Consider the following 18,453-nt stretch of genomic DNA (forward strand, 5'->3'; position numbering starts at 1 on the left):
TTTCAAATGAATACTAGACATCTCCAAATGTCACTATATTCACAGAAACTAACAACTGTGCAGCCATTACATGATTCTCTTAGCATTTCCCCCTTCTCTGTGCCAGTGAAATAGTATCTATTTCATGCTTCTTGATTTTTAAAGTGAATCTTTTACTGCTTTCTGAACAGCACTTAACTGATAGGTATCATATTTCTGAGTTCACCATACAGTAATCCTTGCAAAGACAAGCATCTCAATTCATCTTGAGAACTACACTTTGCTAGAAACTGGCCACTGACTAATGGTACTCCTGCTCCTTGGCAAATCACTAGTAGCTTAACTGTTATTTAGCCTGACCACTCCCATTTTAGTACAGGAGGGGTAGTATGAAAAGGAAACAGGATTAAGCGTTGGCCAAAAGGTTGACAAACCCATCAAAAGCTCTTTGCCAAACCTTGAACATAGCATAGGCAGGACACAGTGCTTAATTTTCTGGACACAGAGAGAGAGTAAACAGACAAACCACCAGTTGTGCTATCAGCATGATCTCCCCCATCCCACAGCAAAGCAAGCTCAGAAAAGACAAATGGGATATGACATTAAATAGTTAAACAAACCTGAACCGCTCCAATTTATGTAATGACAATACCCTCCTATCACTATAATCTGCTCTTCACCCTTGCCCACCCCAGTTCTCCATGGCTCAGGAGACTTTTTGAACAGAGTGATTCTAGCATAACATATCAGCTCTATCTTTCGATCATGAGTTATTCATCTCCTTTCTCTCGCTGGGTCAAATCTCAGTCTCACTGAACTCCTGATTTAGCCTATTAGCGGGGAACAGTGAACCCCCATCCTCATTTCTTTCCTTCATGTAGCTTGTTTCCCATGTTTCCATTTTTATAGCCCTTAGAGGCTACAGGACCATGCTGCTTTAATTGCCTTTACCTTATCTTTCCTACAGGTCAGGCAGGTCAGTGGCATACCTGGAGTAAACTGGGACTGTCACTTCAACCATCAGTCACGCTTCAGCTGGAAGGCAGAGCCCCGTTAGCAGGGAGACTGAAGTGCTGCAGAGCAAAGCAGAGGACAGTAGTGTCTTTGACGGCAACTGTGTGCTTCAGCTCCCGCCCGTTAACAGGTATCCATGGGCACCACTGTTCCCCTGGCTCTGTTTCTCTTTGATCATGTTGTGTTGCTATCGGAGCATTTCAGTAAACAGGGCCCAGGGGGTATATGCCTCTGTGACCAGGCACCACAGCCTAGATTCTCCACAGATTAAAAGTAAAAAAAAGCTGTGGTGTTTTCCTGAACTCGGATTTGGCCCTACATTTTCTGTGTTCCTCTGCCACCCAGCAGGGCCTCATCAGGCAAGATACTGAGCAGCATTTGATTCAGACCAGCATGAATGGAATACACACAGCACCAGATTCCCCAGAAATGGTTCCATACAAAGAACTATCTGGATGCTACAAAGTCATCCACATAAATACGTCACTTCAAACTGGACTTCTTCATAGACCTTCAGCCTCTGCTGGGGTTGCAAGCTCTAGATTTGGACACATTAATTCATCACTTCTTCAAAAAGACAAAACACTGCTGAGAGGGATGCAAACATGTTTGTTTTATGATGACGCATAAAGACTCTGCCTAGAGTCTCCCAAACAAGCCTTCCCTTTCCTCTAGTGTCATGTGAACAGTGCACACTACATGCTTTAAATGGGATTCAAGTCACTTTTTTCATTGCTACTAGAGCAGGTACTGCTGGAGATAAAAGCAACTGTCTCAGAAGAGTAGGTATGACATCTGGTACATAGCACCAAAAATAAATCTTTAACTTCCTCTCATACCTGCCAAACCTGCTCCAAGGAAATAAACCTGGGAAATATTACAAATACACACTTCTCTCTGATTTCAAAGGAAGAACTGACCTATTTTTTCTTTGCCTGTTTTAAACTTTTCCTATGATGAGATCAGTTTGCTAAAACAATGGGCTATGTTTGGAATAACCACAATCATAAAAGAAAATTGCATGCGTATGAAAAAGGCAAGTGGCCTGATGTTTGCATTGGAGGTAATTCACGCTAATACTGCTATTCATAGTGCAGCAGCACCTTAGGGACCCAGTCATGTTCAGCACACCTACTTGGTAAGCACTATACAAACACAAAATCTGATAGTCTCTCCCCTGTAGTGCACATATATTTGTGATTTATGGAAACTGGTTGTGTAACGCCATACAATTTGGGAGTGGTCCTCTGTTAAATTATTTTCTTTGGTCATATTTATGTAATAAGTATTTTCCATGTCCTTTCAATAACTGACTTGGCTTACAAAAAGACAAGAGATTTGTGTATTGGTGAAGATGACCTACTTAAATCAGGAACAATTAAAGACCCAGTTCCTATTTACAAGCTTGACTAAGGAACCACACACACACACATCAAATTGAAGAAGCCAGGAAATGTTTCTCAGTGCTACAATTCTGGTCATACTGCAGGGTCTACCAGGGGGATCAAAAAAGGAAGTGACTCTTGTGATTCATTATTAGCAATGTAAATAGGACACATTTGGAGGCTGTCACCATCCTGATCGCTCATCTGCTTTTATTAGTCCTCATTCTTTATTCTTATTGTCTTTGGTTTTCTGCGCTTGTCGTTATAGTTAGTTATGTTATAGGCATCTGTTTAGCATATTCTATATGAAAATGCAAATTAAGATGGAAAACAGTAAAATAAACATATGCAGCTTCCATGTCATGTATATATTTGACTGTAGCATGTCAAATACAAAAGAATTGTTTATCACTTCAAACGTCTGCTTGTTCATTAGGTGCATTACTTTTTTACCAGCAGGTGGCAGTTTACCATTATTTTAAATAGATTCTTTTGTTAATATCAGATGTTTTAAAGTTCTAACTTGTTGCTAAAAAGCTTTGAGCTCATTTCAAAATTAATTTTTAAATCAATTTCCTTCTGCATCATTCCCTCTAGGAAAGGTAATCAGGACTGAGCTATTTGTTTCGGTTTACAGCCCTGCTGTTGACCAAGGCTAAACATTATCTATAGTTACCTGACAGCAAATTCATGCAGCACCAGTGGGTATTATCCAGCCTCAAACACTCACTGCTGATACCAGCTCTCCGAGACACCCTTTACACTCCCCAATTCCCAGTGTATGCTTGGGGAGTTGCACACAACATTATTAACACTAGTTAATAGCAGGGCAAGGGGCAGGGCAGGGGCAACATGAAGCATGTGAGACTATACAAAGGGACAAGCGGTTTATTTACTGCTGTGTTGCTTGGACACTGTCTGAATTTCAATTAAGAAAGAGTTACCACCCAGGTAATGCTGCACTGCCTCCTGCACTGCAGCTGAGGAAGACCAAGGAGGAAGAGAGCCTGTACCAGCAGATGCAGCCTGCAGGGTGCTTTCCAGGGATCCTATGGCTACCCAAGGCCATCCTTTAACCCAGAGGCGCAACTACAAGACCATGTCCTCTGGCCTAACACAGGGCTGAGAACCAGAGCTTTCCTAGTGAGAAACTCCAGCAGGGAGCACAAGTGAAATTAAGGGAAAAGTCTGTCAGTCCAGTGCTGCTCTAATGCCTGGGCACAGATTCACTCTGGGCATTGCCTGACACTGCCCACTGCCATCCACATCCTAAACCCAGGAACTGGGGAGAGACTCATGCACCAAGAGCCTCACTTTCCACTGACACTGTGGTGACATAGCTCAGTCTGTGTGAGCCCATCTTCCCTTCCTGCCCCAACAAACTCCCTCCTTTGTGTCAATGCCAATATTCGTACTGGCCTGATGAGGCAACTTGCTAGCTCACAGTTGGATTTGTTCCCTCATTGAACTCTGCCACCCACCACAGCACACCAATGCTCCTGGCAGTATCAGCCAGAGATTTTTGCTGGATTAAAGCAATCATGTGTCTCCTGGCTTCTTTCAGGAGCAGAACCAAAATGGCAACAACGAGCAGAACTTCCCTCACTCACCTTACACCACAGGCAGGCCAGCTCAGCCTTTCACTATGTGACGGTATTTCAGGCACACATCCATTTCTGCCACTGAGCACAATGGTGGGTTGAAACAGACTGTACAGAGAGCCCGAAGGAAGAAAGGGCTTCCCTTACCTGCCCACAGGCTGGGGAAAGACTGGTTTTGTGACTGGCCTGAGATTTTGTTAATTTGGTTTTTTGCTTTGCTTACATGGCAAACTGCCCTTTCCCTAGGGTTGCACAGGTCCTTTCAAGTCCTGCAACTTTGAATTTGTGTTCCTTGTATTCTCAAACTGAAGTGGCAAACAAGAGATCCAGAGATCACACTGCGTCTGTTAAAGAACTAAACAAAGCTAAAAGTTCCGAAACAATACTGATACACACCAGTCTGCAACCTGTCTTGGGAATGCAGTGTTTTCTTTCACAAGCAGTCCCATATAGCTTCTTTTTAATGATCTGCAGAGAGACTAAGAAATTCACCAGTGGTATTAAATTAGAAGCTGAAAACAACAGAGAGAGCAGGTATGTTGTACAAATGGGCAAAGATATGAAAAACATGGGAAGGAGAAAGGAAATGCGACACTAGTTTTTGGGAAAAACAGGTGAGTGCTGCAGTCTGGGGAACAGGAGGACACATGTATACATGGTATCAGGTGCAGACTGACCAGGGGAGATCAAAACTGTGCCAAGGCGAACAGGTCGGCAGTAGTGGGGGAGACACTGACTAATGTCTTTTCTCTCTAATATTCAAGATTCCTGAAGATGCAGGATGCTGGGTACCCATTGTGATGAAGTCCTCATGGGCAGCGCTGTGCTTATAAAATAACACTGATACAGTTCCAGCAGCCTTTTGTTGGAACAAATAGCAAATGGAAGTATTAATGAATCACATAATTACTTTTTAGCCTTTGACAGTTCCCAAACAATCATATAGCCAGAAAATATATGCTGATCAACCTCTCTTCCTTGTGTGGGCAACTGCATACGCAAAGCAGATGTCCAAGTGAACCTGACACTATCCTATCAACTTTTTTTCCATCTGGGAAGTACTTTAAATAACATTCAAAGTAGGCTTCGCATCAGTTAATACTCTGTTTGATTACTGCATTCCTAAGATAATGGATTTCAAAATTGTATTTTCCAGTTGAAGATTAAAGAGCTACTTCTAGGCTTCCTACCTCCTTTAATAAAATAAGATTTAATCTAGTCTCAAAAGTTGAACATTAATATAGAGGAGATTTGCTGTCATCTTAGTAAGTGTTAGCAGCAATCATTTAGCATTCCCACTACTTTTCCACCCAAACTTCACCTACACATGTTGGGAAGCAAACTGGATTTCTCATACCCACACACCACCTTCATCTTACAGATACTCAGGGATACCTACCACTGCTGGACCCCAGCTTTTCTGTTTCACAGAATGAAAGCAAGCTTGTGCCTCAGGGCAGAAAGAGGGCAGCTTTTCACACCTGTGATGCACAGGTACCCCCCTGACTTTCTGAGCAGCCTGCTTCCCCTCCAGGGAGCCTGCTGCAGACATGGGAGAATCCTGCTGGCTCACTGCACAGCCAATGTGCAAACAGCATCTAGCCACATTTGATGCTGTGGTATATACTTGGCACTGGAAAAAAAACACATTCCTTCAGAGTGCAAGTCAAGAAGGGAATCTTGTCAGATCATGCACATCAGCAAGCAGTGGAAGTCCATTTAGCTAGCCCTGCATTTCTTGTACACACCTCATCACCTTCACACTGCAGGCACAGAGCCCCAGCACTTGCCTGACTACTGCTTAGAGCCCCAGAAACAGCGGTGGAGGGAAGAAGGAAGAGACAAGACACATCTCTCAGCGAGGTGCAGAGCTGGGCTCTTGATCTCACCTTGCAGAGCGAAGAACAGGTTATCTCCTGGCCCTGCTGCTGAAGAAAACAGAAGAAAAATCCCGCATGCTGATGGGAATCTGGAGCAAAACTATGCCCCATGGATTTTGTCTGAGATACAGCATTGCCTAAATCAGGCCTAATTGCCACACAATACGGGATGGAGAATCACTTAATTTCCACAGAATCTGTCCCAAAGGCTGAGCATTCTTAGCCACTTCATAATCTTGCGCACTGAGTCATATTGAGTCAGTAGCAGGACTCCGGCTTGGTTTGCCACTCTATGAATGTTCACTGCATTGGGAGGAAGGAAGAGTTGCAATCTGACCCTAAAAGCCAGGGTGTGCATTTCCTCCCCCTGCTTTCCCCTGGCTTTATACCAAAAGCAGAGCAGCAACCAGGTGACTTATCTGCTCTCAGCACCTCCTATTTTTCTGAGTTTCCTATGAAGGCACAGAGAAGCCATGGTGCTGAAGAACATTATCTCACTTTGCACCAGATTTTCCACCTCCCTCTGTGACTTACCATGCCCCCAAATCCTTGCCATTTGAGTAATGTGGAAAGCAGAAGACAACTCAAAATCTGCACTTTTGCCTAGAATATGTAGCAACTGTCTATTTAAGAAATTAAAATTCATGAGCTATGTTCCTCAACTACAATTTGTTCTGCCCCGAAGTATCACTACAGGGTCACTTAGAAGACAAGAAAAGCTGAGGTCAAGTCTCATAATAGAGAAATATAGCAGAGTACCATGTGGGGAGCAGAAGCAGACTGGGGGCTGACAGTACTTGCCTCTACAGAGTCGCCGGCCTGCAGGACAGGGATAGAGGAGCCCACGGACAGGAGAGCTTCAAGACATTAAATACCTGGTGGCTGAAAGCTGGTGCAGCTGCAGCAACCAAGGGTTTGTCTTCATCTGCTGAGCAGGGCTGTGGGCTCCTTCCCGGTGGAGGCGGACGTGGGTGGGTCACGTGCAGCTGTGTCCCTGGAGTCCAGCTTCCTGCAGTGTGCTCTGCAGAGGGCAGCAGCTCAGTCAGCACAGGAACTGAAGCCAGTGAAAAAGACCCGCCTGTCTCACAACGCGTCTTATTCTGCCTTTGCCTGTTGGTTTCTGGGTAGAACGAAGTCCTATAAATGAGTGTCTCGAACCTGGCACCACAAAACAGAGCTTCCAAATACCTGGAGGCTTAAAAAAAATGTACTACAATGTGTGTAACAAAGTTGGGAATTGAACTTACGGCACGAATTAAGGGTTTGACTGTGTGTAAAGATGTCCCATCAAAAGCCAACCTATGAATAAAATCAGCAACAGAGCAAGGCCTGAGCACCTACAGAATGGAAAATGCACTCAAATGAAGCAAACAGCTGAAACAAAAAGAACCATTAGAGTCAAATCCCCTTTCACCTCCTAGCAGTGTGTAAACACCCAAAGGCCAAACAGGCAGAACTGTTGGTTCTGTGGCAAGTTTTCTCTGACAAAAAACACGCATCTTAGTCCAGATCTTTGGCCAAGCTGCACACTGCTACATGTTCTGCAGTTCTTCTACTTGGCTGAGGTGTGGGACAAATGCGAGACTAATTCTTCAGTCAGGACTCATCTACTGTGGCACATAAAATGAATTAAGAACACACTCACTAGGTCAGCGGGTCCTGTGAACTGCAAGTGTTACAAGGGTTACTAACAAAATAAATTGCAGGGTATACTGAGTTTCACTTACAGCTTGTATACTGAAAGTAAAGATCCTAACCCAGGAGTGAATTCTGCTCAATGAAACTCAAAGTTTAAGTAAATGCAAATAGCCTACACTGAAAATGTGAAAAATAAACAACATATCATTTAATTTAATTTGAGCGCCCAAGCAAGTCATTCGCAAGTCTGTTTAATGTTCAGGAAGAAAAAGCCTTAGTTCAGTCTCTACAAATGGTTTTAGTTACTTCTGTGACTTTCCATCTCTTGAGGATAATCTACTCCTAATAAGGACAATTGCTTAGATTTATTACCCCACTGTGGTCTTGTTAAACATCTAACAAAAGTCCTATTTAAATGAAAAGGACAATAGAATCTTTAAAGTCAGTGCAGAGTTTAATTAAAACCTGAAACAGAATCCATGCCTTTATGCATTAAAAAAAAAAGCAAAAAACAGATTTCAAAGCTGTTAAACTACATGTAATTGGCATAAACTCTCCATTGAGCCAAAGTTAAAAAAAACCACCAGGCTATCATATGGAAATTGGAGTCTATTAATAAATAGCAAACCTGATACATGTGCGTAGCACCATATTTTGCATGCATTTTTTAATTTGCCTAATTTGCTAGGCGTATCTTAGAGCAAACATGAGACATGCTAGCTGTTAAGTTGAACAAATCCAAAAGGGACAAAAAAAAGACTGATTGAAATCAATGCATTAACATGCACCAGCATTTAAAAACATTTCATAACGTTCCCAAAGAGAGCATGTAAACTGCAGCAGTCTCAGTGCAAAACTACTGTAGTCCGTGCTCCCATGTAGTCATTACTCATACATGGGAGTATACAGTTCCTACAGTCATTTTTCATGCATGGATAGCTGAAAACCAAAAATCACTGACATAACTGCGCAAGGGGGACCTCCCTTTTGAAAGTTAACATCTTATGAATTCTGAAAGGGAATGTGAAGATAGACACCAGTCCACATGCTGACCCAGCTCTCCTGTAGGGAAGGGTCTGTGTGCAGCCCCCCCCCCACAACCGCAGGGGCACCCAAGCCTTCCCCAGGCTGAGTCACCACGGGCCACCCGCCCCCAGCTGCAGAGCCAAACCCAGCAAGGTCAGGACAGGACAGAGCAGAGCAAAGCAGTCTCACCACTGCTCCCTTCCCCCCACCGGCATCCAACTGGGGCTGCACACGTAGAGATAGGAGGTCAGCCCAAGAGCTTCTTTGGGCATGCAGTTTCCTTTTCAGGAGATAGTAAATTCTGAGACCCCCCCAAAAAAGTCACATAACCTATTACTGCATTAAAGAAAAGGCACTTTTCCTTTTTGCCTTTTCCACACGATAAAGGACGATCAGCTGGCTGGGTGCAGGCAGGCACACAGATGGGCTCTGCGCAGGGAGGAAACACACACAAAGACGGCTCTGTGCAGCAGCACCGACTAGTGCAGCAGCTGGGAAGAAGGTGACAAAATGGTGGCCCTCGCCTCCTGGCTGGCTCGGCTTGCACCCGATCGGTAAGAATGACAAAGCGAAAAAGTCATCAGGGAACTCCAGCTCCGACGTGGGTCGCACAACTCCCTCATCTGGAAAAACTCGAGAGGATGGTGTGTTAAACCTTCCCTCTGCAGCACATCTGTCCCTTACTTAATAATTTTGTTGAAACACATTTCAAGCCCACAGTAAGTGGCCATTTTGTTACTTAGGCTTGCCCCCCCATTTAAAATTACAGCTCTCGCCAGTGCTACGGCAAAGTTGGTGCCTTGGCTTTTAAATTACATTTTCATACCAGTGTTCAGTATTGGCAGACACCTCTTTTACATCCACAAAAACCTGTCTAAGGCCGGCTGCGCGCCCAGCCAGCGGGTCCCTCAGAGGCCTGGGTAGGCGGCGGCCCGGGGTCGCTGCGGCCTAGCCGCCGTGGCACCCCTTCCCCCGCGCGCTCTGCCCCTCATCATGAGGTGCCTCGAGAGGGCTTTGGACACACACAGTGCAATACGCCATGGTTCGGTTTTTGCAGTACCTCACTCACCTTGCACTCGGTGCTACTTAACACCAAGCTGGAGCGCACGGCAAGACGCGAGCGCCATCGCCTAATTTAACCCCAGGGCGGGACTGACAGGCCGCCCCCGCCGGGCCGAGGCCCCGCTGGCAGGCGGCGGGCAAGATGGCTGCCGCCGCGCCCCGCCCGCCGCGCGCCAGGCAGGGCCCGCCCGTCTCCATGGCGACGGCCGCGCGAAGGGGGGGCAGCGAAGGGGGCGCCGCGCCAACGCCCCGCCGCAGCCGAGCGGGAAGCGCCCGGCCCGGCCGCCGCCGGACCCTGAGCGGGGGAGGCCGCGCCCGCCCCCCCGCTCCGGGCGGCGACTACCGAACCCCGAGACGTGGCCCAGCGGCCGCCGAGGGCCCGGCAGCGCCTGGGGACACCGGCGCGCGGGCTGGCTCCGCGCCGCGGCTCTGCGGGGCGGTCGGTCGGTCCCCGAGGTGCCCCGGGGCGGCGGCTGCCAGCGCCACGGCGAGGGGGAAGCGGCCCGTGCGGGGCCGTGCGGGAGACGCGCTGAAGCACCGAGTGTGCGGTGCATCCTGGGGACTGTGTTCCTCGGTGACCTTTTTTTAAAGAAATATGTTGTGAAATCTCTTGCCAGAGTCAGCGGGAAGGCACAGCTGTTCCCAGATGCCAGCCAGCGCTCGTATTATATCGGATATATATCACCCATTCTGCTTGTTCCCCATTCCCCCATGTATTTACGTAGTAACTGGCAATGCGAGCACAGCGCTGCTCTTGTCCCAGCTCTTGCACCAGAGCTACAAAACCCCACGCAGCTCCCAGGCGGTGTAGAGAGCTGTGGAGCTGGGATGGAATCCTGGAGCATCCCAAGCACTCTCAACCTCCTCTAAAGCTAACAAGCAGAGCTAGGCCTTGGTGAATTAAGCTACAGACAAAAAATACAACTGAAAATACGCCAATAGCCACCAATAGCATCTGTTTTCTTCATGTTATGTAGTTCACTTGTCGTATATGTGAAACAAAGGCTATTAACCAATTTAAGGATGAGTGAAATACAACCATGGAAGATGGCATTTTAGTCTGCTTTGCACACATGCACTTTTTTCTAGCAATAACAGCATTACCAAGTGATAGGAGACAAGCTTCTCAAAGGTGGCAGGGGGCTGAGGGGGGGCGGGGGGCTGGAGATTACGCATTTGTTTTAACTGATTTCGCACCACAAGCCTACAGAAATCCGGCTGGCACAGGGCAGGAGCGGAGCTCAGCAGCACCAACAAGCTTTTCTGCCAGAACATGCTTAACACAGAATTACTCTGTGAGTACTTTCACTACTGGTGAGGTTCCCGTGTCTTCACAACCACGTTCCAGCCATACTAATGTCCAAAAACATCTGGCCAGTCAGCACGACCTTGTCTTGCAGTAGAAAATGTGGCATCTGCATAAAGTTTGTCCATAGGAGAGACAGGGCGAAATACAGGCAATGAAGGTGAGCAATGTCCCTAACTCAACATGCCTACATTGCTCCAGAAGTCTCAGCACTTCATATAGACAACAGATGGCTCCTAAAGGTGGGCCACTGAAGAAGGCAATACTTTGTCCAGTATTTTTTCCTCCTGTGTTTTTTTAGTTACAAGATGAACTGAATTAAAAATCTTAGGCCAGATGCCCCATTAAAAGTTATGCGAGGGACTTGTTCATAAAAACACATCTATGAGAGGCTTTCTTGTATTCTTACCCTGCTGGAGGAATGGCTTGTTGTCCTTGTCCCAGGGCAAGCCGCTCTGAGGAGGCTGACGCTGGACATGTGGCTGCTCTGTGTGCCTTCCCTGATCCAGAGCCTGGGGACTCTCCTCCCAAGCCTGCATCACAGTGTTTCCATGTCTAACACCAGCTCTGCCTATGGCTGCAGTCACAGGTTTTTCAGTGAACACTTACACAGCTACAGCACCTGACACTGTGACAGCCTAGCGCTTCCCAAAGGTATGAAGGGTATGAAGGAATACAGATAAATACTTACTTACTTCTGTGCATCATACCACCCCAGGAAAGGAAACAATTTCTCACAGGGCTTCAAGTAAGCAAAAGGTGTGGCCTGCAATGGACAGGTAAATGTTTCCATGCCACCACCTGAAACCTTGCAATTGGATGACACATTTTACTATCAGTCTCACAGTGACAAACAGCCCAAAGAACATAAGAGCTACTTTGGAAAGCCTTAATGCCTATTAAATCCAGTCAGTAGCAGAAGTCAGAGTTACTTGTAAACTCTTCTGGTCCTCAGATCTGCTCTTCCAGAAGAAAAGCACTTTAAGAACACGACAGACACTTCTGTGCACACTCCAGCGGAGCTCGGTAGAGCTCGTGCACCTGAGCGAGCAGGAGTTCATACAGGTGAGTGGACAGGGTTGTCCCACATCGGTTACAACTTACCCACTTGCAGTACCAGCACCTAATTATCTCTGTAAAGCTAAAATCAACCAACCAAATAAAACCAGAAAAAGACCAGGCTTAAGAATAATTAGCTCTTTTTGATCCTGTCCGCAGGGACCCTGAATTAGCAGCTGTTTTTAGGTAGAAGCTTTTCCTTCTGAGAAGCACACCTGCAGAATCCAGATTTCTAAAAGGTGTTATTAGAATAGCAGGACGTAATTATTCTTTACTCATAAGAAGTCTGATCTGTTGGAGAGCTAGATTAAATAAAAAAGCTTGAAAATTATTCTTCTCATTGTGTCACTGCAGAGTGTATCTTTTTTTCCAGTCTTACTTCCAATCTGAAAATTTCCAAATGGTTCACAGAGCACCACAGGCACCACTCAGCCTGCTCTAGGGAACTCTCATTTCTCCTGTCACTTCTAAAGCTTGTCTCTATCCTGCAAGCAAAATCCCAGCTCCTCAATGTTGCTTACAAGATCTTGGCTCGCTGTATTTCCTTTCTCTACCCAACGTGAGGGTGCCGATGTCCCCACGCCTGAGCACTGCTCAGTGCCTCTCAGAGGAGGAGACAGCTGCCTCTTCCCCCAGTCACCCAGAATGCAGGAGGAAAACAGGTGCCCTCCCCACAGCCTTCTTCATGCCCTGCAAAAGTCCCAGCAACAGAATATGACAGGCAGTACTTCTGCAGTGAACTAAATGTTCAGCACAGACAGAAGCAGGGAAAATCCAAGACAGTGGTTACCATGAGGAACAGCTGAAGAGGGACTTGGGTTCTTGTTCATTTACACAGACTAGAAAAAGTCACGTTTTCTTGAGCATAGTCGATTTTAAAAAGCAGGAGGTATTTTCTTTGCTCAAAATTCAAAGGGATGTGCACCTACACTAAACGTAAACACACTTTTAGCATTTTATTAGGCAAGCTTCTACTGTCTAGTAGACTACTATGACTAGTCCATCTTACTGTCACCTTTCCCCTGTTACTCACTAGTGCTGCATGCGCATATACATGCAGGCACACCCATCTATTAAAACAAAATGCAGCAAAGCCTCTACCCAACTTTGGATCTGCTTAAACTGACAGTGAAGCCACACGGTACGCTCGGAAGTCCGTGTAAATACTCTCAAGAAAATACAATTAAATTAAATAGCCAACTAGAAAAAACATTACAGCAGGTCCTGTAAGAGTGCTCAGACAGGAACTTAAACGAATACCTCATTTCTTGTCAGGTTACCATTGGTTTTGCGCTACATTTAAATACTGAAGAGTGCTAGAAGGAAAAATGTTTATGTTGTTACTCTTCTAGTGTTTTCAGTCACCCTCCAGCAAAACTTCTGCAGAGCTAGGCTCTGGTGATAGAATGCATAAAAATGACGGCCAGATGGTGGCACAGTAAACGCCCTTCTTTTGAAGGGCTGTGCTTGTCTATTAGAAATACTTCTTGTTCCGTATGCATATCACAGAGGATTAGACACATACACTCCTCACACAGAACCACCACCTCCCAAAACACATGTCAGCAGAGTATTTACTACCAAATCCAGAAGGAGTTTGTGATTCTAACATTGTCCCCATTAATGAGAAAAATGTCACTATACAAAAGCTCTTTTTTCCCCCCTCCTTCTTATCAAATCCTTCAAACAGCTGATAACTAGCTTTTATAGATTGGAGAGTCAGATAGAATTCTGAATCTATTATTTTACTAAAACCCCAGGGGTCAACTTATCACCTGAAAACCATTTTACATGGACAATTTGACTTTCATGTGGAGTGTCAGAACATACCCTAGATGGAAATCTAAAATAAATTATATGGAATACTGCCTTCTTTGTGCTGAAATTTATCGGTCCCACACTACAATAATTTTGAAAATTGTATCCCTTAAGCTGCAGAGCTGGGGTATTATTAACTGCTTGAACTGAAAAAGCAGTTCTGATTGGCTGCTATGAAGTCTATGGACAGAGACTAATTTCTATTGAACCACATGCTTATCCGAAGCCATTTTCCACCATTGCAAGCTGCCAACTTTATTTTCTTCCAGAACACACTGCCCATTTTATTACTATCATCCTCAGTATGCACTGTCACTTTGGTAAATCTGTTCCAGAAGCTAAGAATGCGTCTAAGCTTCTGCTAATATGGTTGCCTGAGACAATCGCACCCGAGAGGAAGAGCGGGAGGGAGATCCACTTGTACCTCTTATCTTCCTAATACCGGCTCTTTTCCTCGCTGAGCAAGCCTCCAGTCTCTGCAATGCACATCTGTGGTGTATCACAAGATAAGCACATCTGTTTCTTGGCCCACACTTACTTAATGACTTCTACCGCCATACTTTTGAATTAAAATTATTCGATAATATGTTCAGTGCTCCTTTTACATCTATTGAATGCTTTGGTGAATGCTTCCTTTAAATCTATCTATTTTAAATCTATGTATTTTCAGAAACCACCCAACTGACCTCAGAGCTTAAAATCTTTATAATTCATGAGATACTGAAAATATTAATGATCCAGCTGCTGGGTGACTATCCTTTGAGTAGAAATTCCCAGCTGGCAGAAAAAAACTCCTCTAGGCATAACATGTATGACACAAGAATGGAGCCCTGAGATAAAAGAAGTTTATTTCCTGCACCCAGTAATCTAACAAGTCTGGACAAGTTAAAACATTACACCACAACCAAAAAAAAAAAAAAAAAAAGTAATTCAGAACCCTAGTAATAAACTCTAATACCTCATTTTCATTCAGTTAAACTAATAGCCTTTATAAACTAAAAGAAATTGCTAAAAAGTTTTGACCTGCACGTCTAAGTTTCTAGACAGCACTACTTTCACTTTTTCTTTACTAAACAGTATCAAGCCACTCCAAGAGGCATTCAGACTCGTGACAATTCACTGCGGCCAATCAATCTCTCCGAGTGGACAACCTACGGCTTCTGGCAACGGCATTCAGGTCAGTAAGGCCTTTGCCAAGCAAGGATTTGAAAACCAAGGCTTGGCAGGTCTTTTCCGAACCCCTTACTGCCTGGCTTTCCAACATCTTTTATGTTGGGCTATATCTAGGCAGCAGCAGAAGCCTGTCAGTAAACACTCCATTGCAAACTCACTGTCACGGCCTTTCAGGGCGGGAAGTGGCTAGTCCACACTGGAACCCTGTGTTCGCTTTCTCTCATGCTAGCTGACTTCTCAGTGGTATTCCTCAGGGATCCAGGGTTGCTCTGCCGGCTTGCCTGCGAGTGGTAGGGGTCTGTTCTGCAGAGCCTGGCTTTGCTGATGCCTAACCTCTGGATCAGTATTGGTGCCGAAGCCATGCCGAGTAGCCTAACATCCAAATTCTGCAATTAGATTACTATATTGAGGACAGTTCATTATCAAAATCATCTAGAGTTATACTTTTACTGAAATAAATATATTTCAGAGAATTTGTGCAGTGAGCTGGAACATCTGGGATAAAATGGCATATATAGCTTTAGCTTTGAAATGCTTGCTTTTTTTGTTTTGGCTAAGCAGTGGTGGCCTATGTCAAGCAGAAATTTTAGAAGCACAGACTTATCTTTAATAGAAGACACTACCTGAGGAAACTATTTGGGACAGAAAAAGTAATATTGTTGTGTCTGCTTTAACTATATCCTAACATTTATTAAAGTGACTAGAGCAAATTAGCAGGACTTCTTCTGTCTTACCCAAACAATAGGAATTCCCTTGCATTGCTAATTAACAGGACTGAAGATAAGGAAAAGTGCCAAGTTAAAAGTGCCAAGTTTGGCGTTGTCCACTTGTATCAATAAATATTCTGAGCACTTTTAAGTGTGTAAACTGTTGAGATAAATGTTTTGGAATCTATTTCTACAAATGACAGCTTAATTAGTTCAAAAGAAGAAATTCACAATTTCATAGTAGGCACAACTGATAGAGCCTGAATCTAGCTGAAAGTGGGATCAGGTATCAACATGCAGCAGCTTAAAAAAAAGTTACATAAGCTGACCTTAATATGTGTGACTATCAGGTTTTCGCTGTAGAAACATATATTTTTCAATATCTCTTTCTGAGCAGAAATCATGTCATTTATATGCAAATCAGACTATATTCTGCAGCTGTTTCTTTTGTGCTGAAGCCATGGGAATTATTTGCACTTAATAAAGCCTCATAAATAGGTTTTGCCTCTAAATGGGTGGGGGAGCAGCAAATATATCATAGCCATTTACAGTTACAAGCATCTTTTTGTTTTGAAAGTTATATGCATCCCTTAATAGGAAGTTTCACAGTTACAAAAGAAACATTGTTTTATTTATATAAACAAAATACCCTTACAGTCTTCAAAATAAAATGTTTTGCTTTTTTCCCTATGCTCACCTATCTAAAACATAGAAATTGCCATGTAGCATCTATCAAAAGGACAGTCTGTATTGTCACTACATGCCAGCTGTACATAGTATATGTTAAATACAGGAAGAAATTCCTTGTTATTGTATCTATGTACTTTCATTATATTTGAAAGAGCATACATCTTTATATAAAGTATGTCCACCCAGTATAACCTACTGCGTTTCTGCAAAATGTGTAACATTTTCACACACCAGCAATCAGATGTGCCCCTCAAGTCCTGGCACATGGAAACAATCCATTTAAAAACCACAGGAGGACAGACCCAGGAACACCTTTTGCATCCCACAAGACCAGAATGAAAATGTAGTGTTTTAGCATGGTAGACAGCATACTAAAGCTAACTGGGCAACAACTCTCCCTAACTGGTATAAACTGTCTGGATGGGGACCTCTTGTTAAGAACAGGACACGTAGTGCAGGACTGCAAGTTAACAGTAGCACAGCTTTTCCAGTCACTCCACCACCACAGGCAAAAGCAACAGTGGTCAGCACCATGTAACGATAAGGACAGAAGGGCCCCTACCACTTAGGAAGATGCACTCCTTACCCCAGCCCACTCCATCTGAAATACCAGTTGAGAGCACACAGAGACCAAGAGTTACTAACACTGGGAGAAAAGTGAGGGTTTGGACAGATACAGTTTTGTCTCATACATGTTTAAAGAACAAATAAAGAAACATGGTTCACCTGGGGTGGCTCTTACTTCAGCTGAACAGTGGCAGCCAAAAAACCACTGCCCTTTTTCCATCTGATTTTCTTCAGTCAAGCTGAACTTGATCACTGTAAACTATCAGCACACTGTATGTGGCTCAGTTTATTGTCATGTAAAGCTTCAGTAAACTCAATGCAGTGTTAGTCCTCTGCAGGAAGTAAATTTTACCTCACTATTACCTTCTTTTCTATTTCCTTATTAAGCAAGGGAGCTAGAAAACCCCCCGAGGCATTAATGGATCTCATTTCATGGATATCATTTAAAGATTCTGTCAGTAAAACACCTGACATGATACTGCTTTCTTGCATCTATATAGAAAGCAGAAGGAGTGACAAAGATGTAATGCAAGATACCCTTTTGTTTAGAAGAGATGCCACAGATTCTGTTGTGACAATGGCTTAGAGACCTATCATTTGTGGTCTACAAAATGACTGGGTTTAACTGTTTTGCAGGTACATTTTGGTTCCATACGGTGACTTCTGTTCACTCATTATTATACTGACTGCCTTTAAAAGCACTAACTTTTTTACCTCGCATAACTATTCTGTGAAGGCGTATCAAAGTAAAAATACACCCCAATAACAAGGGTCTGACTTGTTGCAACTGCCGTTATTATTTTAACAATTACTCATTAAAGTCTTCGAATACATGAAAAAAGTCTACATAATTAAAATTATGACAAATGTTGCATACAACTAAAATTATGTAATTTTAAATATTATGTAATTTTAAATTTTACAATAAATATACATTTACAGTATTCTATATGCTATAAATGTACCTTATACACAAACATGTCTGGCAACATGTTTAAACACTATACTTATTTTCCTGCTAACAATTTTTGAAGATCATGGTTTTTGAGTGTGTATTGCATTTTCTTCAGGCACAGATACGGTTGACCTCAGTTTATATTTTGAAACCAATATATGTGATAGGACAAGGAAGCATATAAGGAAGTTGAAGTTAAATTAAAAGCAGGTATGAGCATGTATTTTATTATGGAGAATCAGGCAAGTAAGATAGTAAAATCTGACTTCTTGTCACATTGAATTTTCTTTCACTACTCCATTATGGGAAACAGTATTTTTATAATGTAAATTTTATAGAATCATCCCCAGACTAAACTCTGTGGCATTCTGCTGTATCCCCAAAGAATTACTTACACAATCCCACTGATTCAAACTGAAGCCACTCATTTAATGTTACAACTCTATGCAGAATTAAAACCAAGGATCCTTTCAGACTTTTAACAATGTTTTTATGTATTTTAGTCTGTATTTTATCTATTGGTAGTAGCTTAGTGAAATTGTCTGTTGTTATCCTGTTGAATTTAATTAATCTGTTTTCTCTGGGCAGCACCT

At 43.7% G+C, this 18,453-nt stretch overlaps 1 protein-coding gene across 3 annotated transcripts in view; it reads right to left on the reverse strand.

Annotated features, from left to right (window-relative positions):
- ZNF644 (zinc finger protein 644) overlaps positions 1-9,731 on the reverse strand; it is an 81,009-nt gene extending 71,278 nt beyond the window's left edge. The window contains exons 1-4 of one of the 3 annotated variants that reach the window (XM_037404465.1): positions 9,593-9,731; positions 6,735-6,880; positions 4,376-4,458; positions 969-1,052 (exon numbers count right to left, since the gene is read on the reverse strand). The gene's annotated coding sequence lies outside the window, so the exon portion shown is untranslated. The remainder of the gene's footprint in view (positions 1-968; positions 1,053-4,375; positions 4,459-6,734; positions 6,881-9,592) is intronic. The other 2 variants (XM_037404466.1, XM_037404468.1) reach the window with 2 other exon arrangements.
- Between the last annotated feature and the right edge of the window lie 8,722 nt (positions 9,732-18,453).

This window comes from Falco rusticolus, chromosome 11 (assembly GCF_015220075.1).
Source record: "Falco rusticolus isolate bFalRus1 chromosome 11, bFalRus1.pri, whole genome shotgun sequence".
Classification (NCBI taxonomy): Eukaryota; Metazoa; Chordata; class Aves; order Falconiformes; family Falconidae; genus Falco; species Falco rusticolus.